Consider the following 14,955-nt stretch of genomic DNA (forward strand, 5'->3'; position numbering starts at 1 on the left):
TCATACCATCATAACATATATGAGAAGAACACAACCCGTGTCATGCCAACAACTGGTTTTTGAATAAATGTGTTTAGTTCCGATGCAAAGACCCTATAAGTGCATCAATATTAACGCCAAAATATGCAATCTTTAATGACCTGACAACAGTATCGTAACTATAGCCCTTCTTAATAAGTCTATTTAAAGGTTTTGAGGCAAATACTGACATTTTTGTGCTTTATAAAGAATATTTCCATAAAAAAATTAGATGTGAAATACCTGGACGTATAAGAAGTCTGCATGTTGAGCTATATTTTCAAATAATAGAGCTAAATAAGGAATTTAATCTGAAAGTAAACATTTTAAAGTTACCTTCCCAAGGCTGAAAATTGTACATACGTGTCATCTGGCGGATATAATGAAAGCAGCTTCATATTTCTTTTATTGGACCCCTTCATTTTCGGTACTGAACCCCATTCACGCGTAGATGGAAAGGTTTTGTAATTGTATCGTTATTTCTTAGGTTTTACCTTACGATTTTGTTATCCATAAAACATATAGAAATATGAATATGAAAAGCATTATGGAACGATTGCAAATTTTGTGCAAGGAACCGACATGACGTAGAAATTTGAAGGTAACCAAGAACAATAACTCCAGAATGGCGAAATGAACATATCCAATGACTATTTAACAACTATATTTTTAAAAGTATCGGTAGATCTGTTATGAAGTTATTGCTCAGACACTGTTCGGTTCAACCGACAACCCGCATGCCCGGCCGATTAACATGAAGTACTGTATATTTATCACACGATAATACTTGACATATTGATTAATAGTATCCTACAAATTAGCTGTATACTCGTATTAATGGTGTCTAAACTATTTGACAAATTTGGTGATGAGAATGAAATTACCGTAATAATTTTTACTTACCTGAGCATAATATTGATGCCTTGTTTGAACATTCCATACTTCTAAATGTTATCTGGTTATTCTTTATGCTAACGGTTTTACATTTAACTATTTTATCTTAAACAAAATCGATAAAAATGCGCAGGTATTAGTCCTATAATCATTGTTTATGTCATAAATATAACGTTGAACAACTATTTCTTTGCTTTTTATTTTTATAAAAGGGAATAATGTATATGTATTGCTGATCTAGTTCCTATGTATAATAGTGAGCATTCAATATGTCACTTAGTTGTGTGCACCTTTGTCTAGCCTTCTCTTAGTGTATTCGAATGCAGTTGTTATCAAAGTCCGTTTCTACCTTTGTTGGAGGTTTTTATTTGTTATCTTTTTTTTGCAGTTCAGTGTTGTTCCGGTTTTTTCCTCTTAAATTTGATGTGTTTCACTCGTTAAAGTTTTAGTTTTTAATTCTGGTTTATTTGATTCATGAAACAGCGATATAGTACTGTTGCCTTTATCTTTGGATTTATGTCTCTGTTTTTTTTTATATTACATGTTGATACAATAGCTGATATCATCTTACAGTTTTCATTGGATATACCAAAATATATCAGAATGTAATTGTTGGGGTGAGTTAAAAAAGGAGGCGACATAAACTTAATCAAAGAATGCACGCAACTGCAGTCAAACAGTATAAACAAATATCATAAAGGGGCCTAGTTCATTTTAAAATAATTATCCTTTTTTTTCATTTTTTCTGACATTCAAACCATTAATGAAAGTATCATCTGACATAGTCTAATTGAAATTCGCCGTTTCGTTCCATGTTGATGTTATATGAATATAAAAAGATTTAATTACTTGGGACACCATTAGATTAGGTCGAAATAAAGGCAGTAGTATACCGCTGTTCGAAATTCATTTATCGATTGAGAAAAAAACAAATCCGAGTTACAAACTAAAACTGCAGGAACATTTTAAGATAAAAATGTAGGGTTGAACCTGGTTTTATGGCTAGCCAAACCTCCCGCTTTTATACTTATAAACAAATATCATTGTTTAATATTGTTGCACAGTTTAAATGCGTAGTAGAAACATATGATCTAATAGATTTGAACTGTCATAGTACATTAACAGCCTGACGTATTGAGGGAATAAGTCTATCAATTTTATAGAAATAAAAGATTTTAGAAAAATATGGTTATATGCCAAAAATACAGCATTCCAACAAAAGAACTAAAAAACAAACTCATAAAAAAAAACAGATCTGGAAACCGTCAATGAGATGGGTCACTCAACTATTAATGTGTTAATAAATTGCACTATTTCATACTTGTACGGAATAATAACTTCTTAACAGTCAATCTTTAAATTTAGTGTTTATCTGATATATAGCCGTTGATATGTATGGATATTTAGCATTTCAATGAATTATTTTAAATATATACACGGCGCTAATATTTCTACATGCATATACTTTCGGATTATCGTAACAATATAATTACATATTGAAGTATACATGTAAAATATAGTACATCTGTAGAGATACACTATTATTCTCATAACGCTAAGTTCATTTAATTAATCTCTGTGCTCTAACTTGCTAAGTTTTAAGTCTTGTAAAATTGTACACTGACATTTGCAGGTACCAGGTGCACAATTTTTCTGTAAAAAATATAAAAGAGTCTTTGCTCAGTTGTTGTCGAAATGAAGAAGTAAAGACCAATGCATTTAAGTCTAAATCTCTCTGAATGAGCGAGGACAATTTCGATTCAATAGTGACATATCAGAATTATTCATTAACCTTATTTGAAAGTCAGAAGATATATGTACTCCTCTCAAACATTTGTATTTGAATATTAATGGCCTTCTTATACCTTTAAAAATACTAATAAAAAAATGCAAATATTTTATAATTGTTCAGAATGAAGTTATAAAATATTGAAAACAACAACAACTATGCATTTATAATATTATGATATGTAATGAGTTCATTCTCACCTTGTAATGCTGTATATGCTATACCACGAATTGCAGACACCCAATATTTTCCATCTGTTACGTTGATTAAGTTTCCATTAACTACGTTCTCTACAGAACTAATAAATCCGTCTTGCGTTCGACAAAATTTCACAGTTTGTTCCCAATCTTCTGCTTTGTTAGGATATGGTTTTAAAGTTTCATTGTCTGTCAAAGAACCAACATAATGAATAAGTGTCTGTCTGGTCTGTGTTTTACTTGCAAATAAAGAGACAATTCTTGAAAGAATGTTTAAACTCCTGGCATTGTCATGTTAATGTTTCATCTAGATTGTCTATGACTAAGTATATTTATCTTCGGCTTGTAAGAATAGAATTTTCCTTTCGTACCTTTTGTTTCTTTTTTTTCATATTTGCGTGCTCTATGGGACTTAGGGTTGTCGATGTTTGACAGTCTAATTCAATATTTCTTATGGAAAGAGGGCGATCAAGGGCTTTGAAGACCATGATTTTGGTTAACGAATCCGTTCAGTCAATATGACATTTACGTTTACATAAATTTGCCTATATTCACATCATTCAAAAGTAAGTAAAGAAATGATTGGGACAGTACTGATTCTGTATGCTTTTCTTATATTCAATCTAGCTAGATAAGATTATTGATGTTCAAATATCATCAAATTTAGAAGATAATATCAAGTTCACGAACTAATACTGAGTAAATTAAATTAACTCCCAAATGAGCGACCATGGATACATCGACCCGATATGCGTCTCATGTTATGCCTGTAGCCCCTGTCAAGTTAATCAACACAAATGTTACAATAAAAATATTTTGTAAAGTTACGGATGCGACGACTGTTCTGTAATCTTAAGATCTAAATTAACTAATGTAATCAAAGATACCAGGTTTAACATTTTTTACGCCAAACGCTCATTTAGTCAATAAAAGACTCATCAGCTTCGCTCGATTTAAAAAATAATAAAAAGGCCATATAAGTACGAAGTTGAAGAGCATTGAGTATCCCGAAGTCCAAAACGTTTTCTAAGATATAGCTACGGTCTATCTATTCCAGGTGTAGAAATGCCTTACAGATTTGTGAACAATTAATCTATCATGATGACCATATCAATGAAAATTCATATCAGCACCGAAGTGCTGACTACTGACAAAGGCTTGTGATATCCTCGCGAAGAAGCCCTCCACTAACAGTTGCATCGACATAGTGGTTGTACATGAACCCATCAGAAATACCAGGATTGACAATTGGTACGTCTACAAAGGACTCATTTGTAATGCTTAAATCAACAATATTGAAAAGGCTAAACAATGCACGACTTAAAGAGCATTAGGGAACAAAAATCCCGAAAACTTTTGCCCAATATAGATTAGGTTATCTATTTCTGTGGTAATGGTATGTGGCCGTATCAATGATAATTCATGTCAACACAAACAGACTGTGATACCCTCGGGTAGGAGACATCCACCAGCAGTCGCATCAACACAATAGTTGACAATAAACTCATCATAGAGACCTGGATTTAAGTTGTGTACGTTAAACGTTAGTTTCTTCTTTAAAAGACTCACCAGTGACTCTCAAATCAAAAATGTTGAAAAAACAATTAAAATTTCAAGTGGAAGAGCATTGAGAATTCGCAATTCCTAAAGGTTTTGCCAAAAATACCGATAAATATAGTTTTGGGTTAACTATAAGAGCATATTAACGATAATTCTTGACAACGCAACAGTGTTCGCTACTTGGCTGTTGATTCCTGCTGTAAAGTCTTGATTATGCATCAATAACTAATGATATCTTGGTTTTTCTATTAAAATGTTGTAATTCATTACAAGAAAAAATATTCACTCACCTGAGCACAATATTGATGCGTTGTTCCAACATTCCATACTACTAAATGTTGTCTGGTTGTCATTTATATGGACTATTCCACATTCACCAGTGTCATTTTTCGAAACCATATCCAGATCTAGATAACATTAATGAAATTTGTACAATACACGCTATTCTTTTGTCATTGTGTATCTCCCATAATAGCAATATCCAGCATTGGATATTAACAATTATTTTTTACTTTATCATGTCTATTGCGACATATCTTATTTACAGTTCTTGTTTATTTTGGAAACAAATATTTGGGAACAAATATATTTTGGAAACACAAACTATTATTCATTTTATATGTTTTGTTTGTAGTACCAGATAATAAATGAAATGAAACCATACAATATATACGCTATTTTTTTCAGTAACTATTGAGCCTTTTTGTTATTTAATCCTCACTGAACTTAACTATTTTCAATCTGAAGTTAAATGTTAATTTCCAAACTTGAGTCATGGTAGTATTTTCAACTTTAATTTGTCTGTCTTTTAGATTTCTATAGACATAACATGCGTACGTAAGGCTTACAGAAATGTGAACACCATATGATGTCGCAGTTTACAAAAACAAATGTCGGTTATATGAACTATTCTCCCACAATCACTGCTTCGTGTATAATTGAATTTATTTATTTTGGTAAATGAATAAAATATTAATTAAAAATCAAAGATACTAAACGTGTGTTTGGCGATCAATGTATGCAGAAAACAACATTTCACTAAACTGCACATACTTTTTATCTCATATATCACAGTAACATTATCCTGATCTCCACAGATGAAGTTCTGATTATCCCCGCATACTGTGACGTCATTGTTGTCACATGACTCTATTTCTATATCAACAGTATAAAAACATAAACATTTGTTTCGTTGAAATCCAATATAATTGTGACTAAAAAAAACCTTTTGACAATGTTGGAAGCAATTAAACATGTCTGGTTCTGTACTGAAATTCTTTTGAGTGAAATCTATTTGTCGAAAAAAAGTGCCCGTATATATGGTTTTTCCACATCCTAAAATAAAATAAGTTAAAAACTAATATTGATAAAAGACTTGCAACTACGATGTATTTATCGAGGAATATGACTATGATGCATATGAACACGTGTTTGTAATCAACAACAAACTTGCTAACATGAAAGAATCCTTAATAATATTGACACGTATAGATGACCGTAAATACTGAATATTACTTTTAGATGTTCATCTATGAAAAATGTATGGATGTGTGGGTTAAAACACTTTATCGCTGATAGTCCGCCATTACTGGACATTTTAAAGGTTCTGTACAATTTTGACGTCATAATAGAAAATATCTGACGCCACAAGGGAAAAGTGAATGTTGTATGCATGACATCACAAATTCAACCAGCGCAGATTCTCGGGTCAAGCGGTAATGTGTGTTGGTTGTTAATATGTAAAAGCACTATAACCATTTCAGAAATGTTTCTTAACGTCTTATTAAAAACAATATATTTTTTAAAGGGTATGACGTGCAGTATTAGTTATGCTTGGGTGTTTGAGAGAGAGAGATCTTTGTGACGAAGGTAATTACAATCTAAAAATGTTGCTTTTTTCATTTTTAGATGTCGTTTTTAAATAGTGTTCACCACTATTTTTTATGTTATTACGAATATATTGAAAAAAGAATTACAGATTTTCCTAATAATTTATCTTTAATTCCATTTTTAAGGACTACATCATTACAACTACGTTGATAACGTCACGATGACATGACAAAATTATGTCTATTGCTATGAGCTGATTGACAAAATACACAAAGCCAATAGCAGACGTGAGACAACCAATATTAAATTATTTATAGTTATATGACACAAAGTGATACCTTATAGTGAACAATCTCGTGATGCAAAGATGAGTGAGCACCAACAGGGTTTCGAATTAAACTTCGCTGTTGAATTTGAAGGTTAAGAAACGAAATTATTCATACATTAAATATTAATTGGACTATCAACGCTTATCTTATAATTAGTCCAGTCGATTTGTGAAACAATTGCTCAGATTGTGGTAAAAGCATAAAATTTAGCAGAGTGTTAGTTGAGGTCATAACTAACATTTATAGCTATGGACTCAATTCAGAAAATCAAAATGGCGGCTCTGGGCGGCAATTTTGAAATCATGTCCAAAAAATTTATAAAAATTATTAAAAAAAATATGAAAAATATATTATTTTACCAATTTTGATAAACTTTCGTATATCTTATGACAAAGGATATCAACTGAGGACTATTGCAGTATTAGGTGGCCATCTTTAATGGTGGCCAATTTGGAAACGTAAATTTCAAATATATCCTTATTCGCTATCCTAAATTACTTTTTTGGAATTAATACTAAGTTTTTTATGCATTTACAACTAGTTTTTATTTCATTTATTTATATGACTGTTGCTATTCATATAGGATATATTCATCAAGAGCTGAACTAAGGCATGCATATGTTAACTAATAAATGTATTTTAAAAAATATGCGTAAATTCTTAATTGCAGTTTAGCATGTAGGGCTTAGTTACTTTTTTGCCACCAAAAAATGCGTATATACAATATAAGTTATGACCACTGTATGTTAAAAAAAATTATACGTAGGTATTAAGTCAATGGAGCTGAAAATATAATAAATAGACTGGAAAGAATCCCGTAACGCCAAGAGAGAACACATGAGGATTTACAATGTCAATTTTTAACGTTTCCAAATTGGCCACCATTTTTGAGTGTAAATTCACATTGCGATAAGACGTGTCACGGTACTTGTCTATCCCAAATTCATGTATTTGGTTTTGATGTTATATATGTTATATTTGTTATTCTCGTGGGATTTTGTCTATATGTGTTACATTTTAGTGTTATGTCGTTGTTCTCCTCTTATATTTAATGCGTTTCCCTCGGTTTTAGTTTGTTATCCCGATTTTGTTTTTTGTCCATGGATTTATGAGTTTTGAACAGCGGTATACTACTGTTGCTTTTATTTATCAATCAAATATAAAAAGACCAGACATAGACATTTGAGCTGGTAATCAGTTATTTTCTGTAAACATACAACTGTTCCAAGTTGATGAAGGCAATGTAATGAGAGAATCACAAGGAAAAAGTACTTATCCTGTCAAAGCAAATCTTAGATCAAAATACATTTTGTCATGAAAAACGAAAAAAATCTAAGATGAGTCACGGATTAAAAATATCAGTAAAATAACCAGCCACGGTTGTAATGAATTAACAAGAACAATATGATTGCAGGGATTTTTTTCTTTCTTTGTGATGAGGTATCTGACTATCATCATGAAGCCTCGACAATTATGATCGACAATAGAGTATGTGGCTGTCACTTGAACTACTTACCATTGTTCTTTTAGCAAGACTCAAGGCTGTAGATTAATATTTCAGGAGCAGATACCATGCTAAATGTTTGTTAAAACTGCACGACAGGGCAATTAGACAGAATTCGAGACACAGAAAAAAAGTCAAGAATCTGTTATCCTTGGAATGGGGCTCGCCAAATTGATAGAAAACAGTGACGGCTCACACTATGGAACAGATATTGTTTTAATATTTGAAATTGATGATATTGGTAAATTGTACAGGAAACGTTCTTAGTAAATATGAGTTGTCATGGAAGGAATGATTAATACAACACTTCTGAAAAATTGAATACTAGCTGCCATAGATGATATGCAAGCACACATGAAAGGTTGCGTTTTTCTCCGGATTCTGAACAAATATGTTGGGGAATTCTGAAACAGGCCATGTCTTTTAGTCGTGATGGTGAAGGCCTCTTTATAGTCAAAGTAACTAGAAAAGTTTGAAGAGTTAAGCTTGTTACTATAAAAAGGTTTACAGGGACATTTAATGTAGGCTTTCCAAATGAATCAGTTCCACAATATTTAAGACATCTTACTCTCTATCTGAGGACTGATAAGTTGCAGTTGTATCCTTTCAACGACGAGTTGCACAATTGAACTATTATAGCTGAGAAATGGTAAGTCTTGTCTGCCACTCAACGATATTTCTGGACTGTGTCTTGATGTTTGGCCATCCTGTATCATTCTTACTAAGGAAACTTATGTCTGTTGAACTGATTCGTGTCAACAGCTGTTATTGAGTGTCCCTGTAAATATATTCTTAGTATCGAGCATATATATATTTTGCCTGCTATGGCTATGGTGATGCCTTCATTTTTACCCTTTTTTATTAGGTCTGTTTCAGAGCTTCACGATTACATTTGTTGAAAATCAAGAGCACTAATTTATCTTGCTTGTATGCTTATTGAGTAACCATTATCCTATAGCAGATACATTCCAATTTTGTTAACTGCGTTGTATCAGTTCTTTCTTCCATGATAACTTCAAGATCTTCCAGGCGTGATCTGCAAGCTTGGAGATTGGTACGATACTTCTTCCAGACCGTGTGCCATCAATATATTTCATTATTTAGGAAAGCACAACTCCAAGGATTAAAGATTCCTGGCTTTCTTTCTGTGGTTTTTATTCTGCCTATTTGCTGTGTTGTCAAGTTTCATCAATCATCAAGCATGATACTACTGATTTGACATTTCCAGCTTTTACTTTGGCTAAGGGAATATGTCTTGTAGTACAAGTGCACAGTCATGCCCTATTTTTGTCGATTTGAAGATGTCGATGTATCATGGAGATCTTCAGATACATCACCACAGAAAAAGTACATTGCAGTCATTGTTCATTTTGATCCAGTTCCACTTTACAGTGTCTGGTTACTTATTGTTTCCTTTCAATTGGCAACTTATCTTCAACATTAGAAGTGTGTTTTCCCTTTTGCTGATGAAATATTTTGAGGTCTGATAATTTGTTTGACAGGGTTTGTGCCATTTTGCCTTGTGATTCAGGAGTGCTTTTGCAGTTCCATAGCCCTCATTCAACTCTTTCGAATTGAGCGAAAGGAAAACCAATTCAAGACCCAACATCTTCGTATGCTTGCATCAAAAGAGTGATTGCCAGCTCAAATGTCTATGACTGTTTTCTTTGTATCTGCTTGGCATTGCAAACCCTTACATGTCCTCTCTTGCCGTTTCACACATTCCTTCCAGTCTAATTGCCCATTATGTTTTTACTATATCTAGTTCCAGTGTTTTCGAAATCTGCAATTTTGATCTTTTCCAAAAAAAAAACCTTACCTTATAAATTATATAATATATGAGTAATATCTATTTTAAAAAGTTACTTAGGCAAACGTGTACGTAACAGCAATTTGGATACTGATATCTTAATTTTGTAAACATGTGCATGCCTTATCTGACCTCTTTGTGAATATCCAATATAAATTAGTAAAAAAAGTATGAATGCAAACAGTGAATTGATAAGATTAGCGAATAATGATATATTGGAAATTCATGTTTTCAAAATTCGGTTGCTCGAATATTGCTTTCAGAGTAATAGTTCATTTTATGATCCTCTTCGTGTCCCCGTTTTTAATTGCTTTTGTACCCGCCACAAAACAGAAGAATAACTCGGGGGAGGGGGGTAGGCTAGCTTTTTGTCCTGTTTATATAGCTCAAACAAATACATTTGTATATATCTTCCACAATGCATTATTTTATTATATCGAATAATGACTACATATTTTGGCTTAAAAAAAATATTTTTTTAAGATTGCCGCCATTCAATATGGGTAATATTTCCAAAACTTTTGTTCTACAAGACAATTGGATTCAGCACTATTATTCAATCAACCAGATTTCATGTCAATATCTTCTCTAATACCATTTTCCTGATTTTCTATTATAAATCTATTGAGATCAAACGGCCGCCATTTCCGCCAATTTCGGTTTTCAGATTGGGTCCATGGCTGAAAATGTTGTCCATGACATATACTACTATTATGCCAAATTTCATGCTTTTACCACAATCTGAGCAATTTTGTCAAAAATCTGCACAAATCGACTGGACTAAATGGATGTCCGCCCCACGTATCAATGGCAGTGCTATTCATTGATTTAGTCTCGAATAGCAATACAATTATTTTATTCAATCCGTTTTCTGATCCTTGGTATAAAATGTCTTTTCAATTCCATAAGTTGTTATCAAGTCAAAAATTCATTTTAGCAAAACATACCAAAGCAACGATACGAGCGACATTATTTTTATAATGCGAATCTGTTGATTCGAAGTAGAATAAAGACCAATTAAGTCATGTATTACTAGTATATATAAATATGTATGTTTAATTCAAATTTACAGTTCTCAAATTAATGTAATAATCCTGATTAAGAGAGATGCTACCAAACATCAAATACGACATATATTGGGCAACTTACAGTACTAAATGATATTTTGTTGTTCAATATGAAAAGCTTTAAATTGCCATAATTGAAACATGTATATACTAAGCAACTGAAATAGACTATCTCTTTTTGTTATTTGGTGTATTTTGAACAACACCTGTTTTCCTCACAAACTTGTAGGACTACCTACAGTACAAACGATCGTCAAGTATACGACATTGGGAACAGACAGATCTAGATTTCTATTGAAAATACAAAGTTTAGAAGAAAAAAGCAAAAGTATAGGTCACATTTAAGTGCATACTTTTGCTTTTTCTAGTCGACACTATTTAATCTTACCTTAATATTCTATCCAAGGTGAATAGGTTGCATATGCACCTATCCATGCCAATATAGGTGAACTAGTATAGGTTCCGGTCAAAACAACTATCTTTCTTGATAGACCAGTTGTATTACATGTCCCAGCCAGATCAACTTGCGTACCTGATACTGTCTAGTTCGACAAGTAAATAGTAAGTGTATCTAAATATAGAAACAATAACAATACAAAGTTAAGAAAAGAAATCAACAACAAACATATGCAATCCAGTTTTTCAAATTTTGAGAATTAGAATTTGTTAATATTTGGTTGTTCTTTAAATTTAGTCAGATATAACACAACCAAATGTGTTTACTTGTCCCCTCTATAACTATTTACAATAAAAAAAATCATGTGATTTTTAAGGAAATTGTCTAGCTTATTAAAGATTGTTCTTTCTTTCTTTTAAAACCACAAACAAAGACACGTAATGGCAACTAGCCAAAAAATTAATTAACTACAATAAATCAAGTATTTATGTGTTTAATAATCTTCCTCTTTATAGCAATCTTTATCTTACCTCCTACACATTTCTAGAACATTATTTGTTAAAGGAAACGCTTGGAGACCTGTATATTTCATATATGGATACATGAAGTAGACCTCCGTATAAGGTTAGTAGGCAGGTCTAAATTTAATACACATTTTTAAAAGTAGTGGTGTAACAGCCCTTTATAAAAACTACACGGTGTTGAGGAAAAATCTTTAAAAGTTTCAACAATCGATAAACTTGATGATGAAAGATTGAAATATATTCATAAAACACATTTAAGTCTCACCATTTATTATTGTTGGCATTTGTTTTTGTAAAGACCAATGGAAGTAGGCTCTTTATACTAAAAGTTCACTAGTCAAAGTACAACATGTTAAGATAATTGGTAAGATAAATACTTTACATAGTGAGCTAGTGACCTAATACGATATATATGGGTCAATAAAATCCGTCTCCTCTCAGACTATATCGAATTTACTGATCCCATATATAGGTTGAAAACCTCAAAGTTTGGTGTTTCTATCGAATATTTTTGAAACATTAGGTTACATGGTTACTAAAGCTTGTACATATTGTACAAAGGAAACCAAGGGTGACAATGTGATTGGTTCACTTCCAGTGATGGTTATTTTCTTATATGCAATGAAACATTATGTGAAATATTTTTTTCAGTACTGCATTTGTACTGAACACAATAAAAATTAAAAAAGGTCACGTGATACGACTTTTTGGCAAATCTATAGACGATGCACAAATATTATTTTGTTTCTCTAGGAAAAAAATTAATGATTATAATGTAAACAATTAATACTTATATTTGTATCTTAAACATACCCGTATCACACATGTACATATACACTGATAATGATCCAGTGAAAAATATAATATACGCATGTATTCCATCCATGTTCGAAAACAATAGAAGAGGAAGAATTTGACCAGAGAATGACTCTGAGATTTCGCTGTCGGAATTTGAATTAAGTATTGAGGTTATGTTGTATTATAAACGTATAAAACGAGTGGTAAAGTTCCAAACTGATGGTGTATTATTAGATAATATATTATGAATCAACTTATATGACTAGCAGATAAAGTTACGTTCCGAATGTTAAAAAGGATGTTGTAACCCTGTTTAGACTGTAACTTTTTAATAACGAATACTCGTTTAAAGTTAAAATTGATGTAATTTTCATAGCTTTATTGTATGTATTTATTGATTCAGATAAAACATTGCAACCAATAAAAACACAGCACTAGGACAAGGGAATTAGAACTATTCCATACAGTCCCATTTAAACATTGTATAAACCTCATTCGACGTAATGATATAAAAAAGAAGATGTGGTATGATTGTCAATGAAATAGCTCTCAACAAGAGACCAAATAACGCCGACATTATCAACTATAGGTCACTGTACGCCTTTCAACATAGAGCAAAGACCATACCGCATAGTCAGCAATTAAAGGCCCTGTAATGACAAGTGTTATTTCAAACGAGAAAACTAACGGATATATTTATGAACAAAAATTGAACGAAAAGCAGAATATATAAAACCGATCAACAAATGACAACCACTGAATTACAGGCTTCTAACTAAGGACAGGCACATACATACAGAATGTAGCGGTTTAAACATGTTAGCGGAACCAACCCTCCCCTAACTTGGAATAGTGGTGTAACAGTTCAACATTAGAACGAACTATACAAATCAGTTGAAAAAGGCTTAACTCATTAGATGGATACAAATAGACATATATCAAAAACAGAGAGTGGACGTGGTCGGTTACTTGTATATCCCAGCAACAAATATACACTTAGTGCCGATCTGAGATTTCTAGCAATCGCTGACAGCTAGTTCAAAGCCATTAACAACTAATAAAATAAATAATGCATGTAAGACTAAATTATAATTCAATACACATCCAACATCCAATGGATTCAGGATAAAGACGTCATAAAACGTCAGAGATAAAACGTGACCTTGTGCTATGTCAAGATACAGGTATTGACAGATTGCAGATCAATGAATGTATATATGTCTCTCACAAGCAAAAAAACCCTAACTGTTAGGGCATACACTACAGTCAGGGGCACACATTCTAATGCAGTAAATATAAAAAAGAAGATATGGTATAATTTTAATGAGACAACTCTCCACAAGAGACCAAATGACACAGAAATTCACAACTATAGGTCAGCGTACGGCCTTCAACAATGATCAAACTGATGATACTACTAGTTGAAAGGTATCAGGATTATACTTTAGAACACCAGACGCGCGTTTTGTCTACATAAGACTTATCAGTTACGCTCATATCAAAATTTTTATAAAGCCAAACAAGTACAAAGTTGCAGATCATTGAGGATCCAAAATTCCCAAAAGTTGTACCAAATACGGTTAAGTTATATCATTGATGCTTAACCCAACAAAAATACGCATCTCACGGAAAAAAGCGATTTCAAAAATAAGAAACGTGTCAAAATGTTTTTCCAGTATCTGAATCAAAAAAGTTAATATGTATTTTTATCTTTATCTTAGAAATGACATAATTGAGAGTGAGAGTGAGATTGGGGATTGTGTCCAAAGATCTTCGACTAAAGATCAGAAATCAGCTCAAGTCTACCAGTGGGTCTTTAACACAACGAGAAAATTTAGCAATCGATGGATAATGTATTTACTTTATCTCTCTTACTATCGCATTTTTTTATATGTCACCTTTAATAACCAGACGGATGAATTGTTAAAAATGTTATTGAAATATTTGCATGCTAATAAATGGTTATCAATAATATTGTATTTTAGGAGAAGAAAATCTTAAAGTCTCAACTATCCTTTTTGTGACATTTTTGCCAATTAGTTTTATATAATCTGTCATGCAGTAGTCGAATGACTGATCCAAAAACTGTTCCATGTACATGTTACCACTTATCCATGTTAAACATGATTGTTTAACTGATAAACAAAAATAAAGTCATATTGTTCGTAGCACTTGAGTGCGACAGAAATATTGAATAGACAAACGCACGGACGAATGTTCGATACTATTTTTCGATAC

At 32.1% G+C, this 14,955-nt stretch overlaps 1 long non-coding RNA gene across 1 annotated transcript; it reads right to left on the reverse strand.

The window, feature by feature from the left end:
- Positions 1-921: 921 nt before the first annotated feature.
- LOC143059701 (uncharacterized) lies at positions 922-11,557 on the reverse strand. Its single transcript, XR_012973561.1, has 5 exons — positions 11,387-11,557; positions 5,512-5,793; positions 4,749-4,865; positions 2,902-3,087; positions 922-1,017 (listed from the first exon to the last, which is right to left on the reverse strand). It is a non-coding gene; the product is annotated as an uncharacterized LOC143059701 (long non-coding RNA).
- Between the last annotated feature and the right edge of the window lie 3,398 nt (positions 11,558-14,955).

The sequence above is a fragment of the Mytilus galloprovincialis genome, chromosome 14, assembly GCF_965363235.1.
Source record: "Mytilus galloprovincialis chromosome 14, xbMytGall1.hap1.1, whole genome shotgun sequence".
In the NCBI taxonomy this organism is placed as follows: domain Eukaryota; kingdom Metazoa; phylum Mollusca; class Bivalvia; order Mytilida; family Mytilidae; genus Mytilus; species Mytilus galloprovincialis.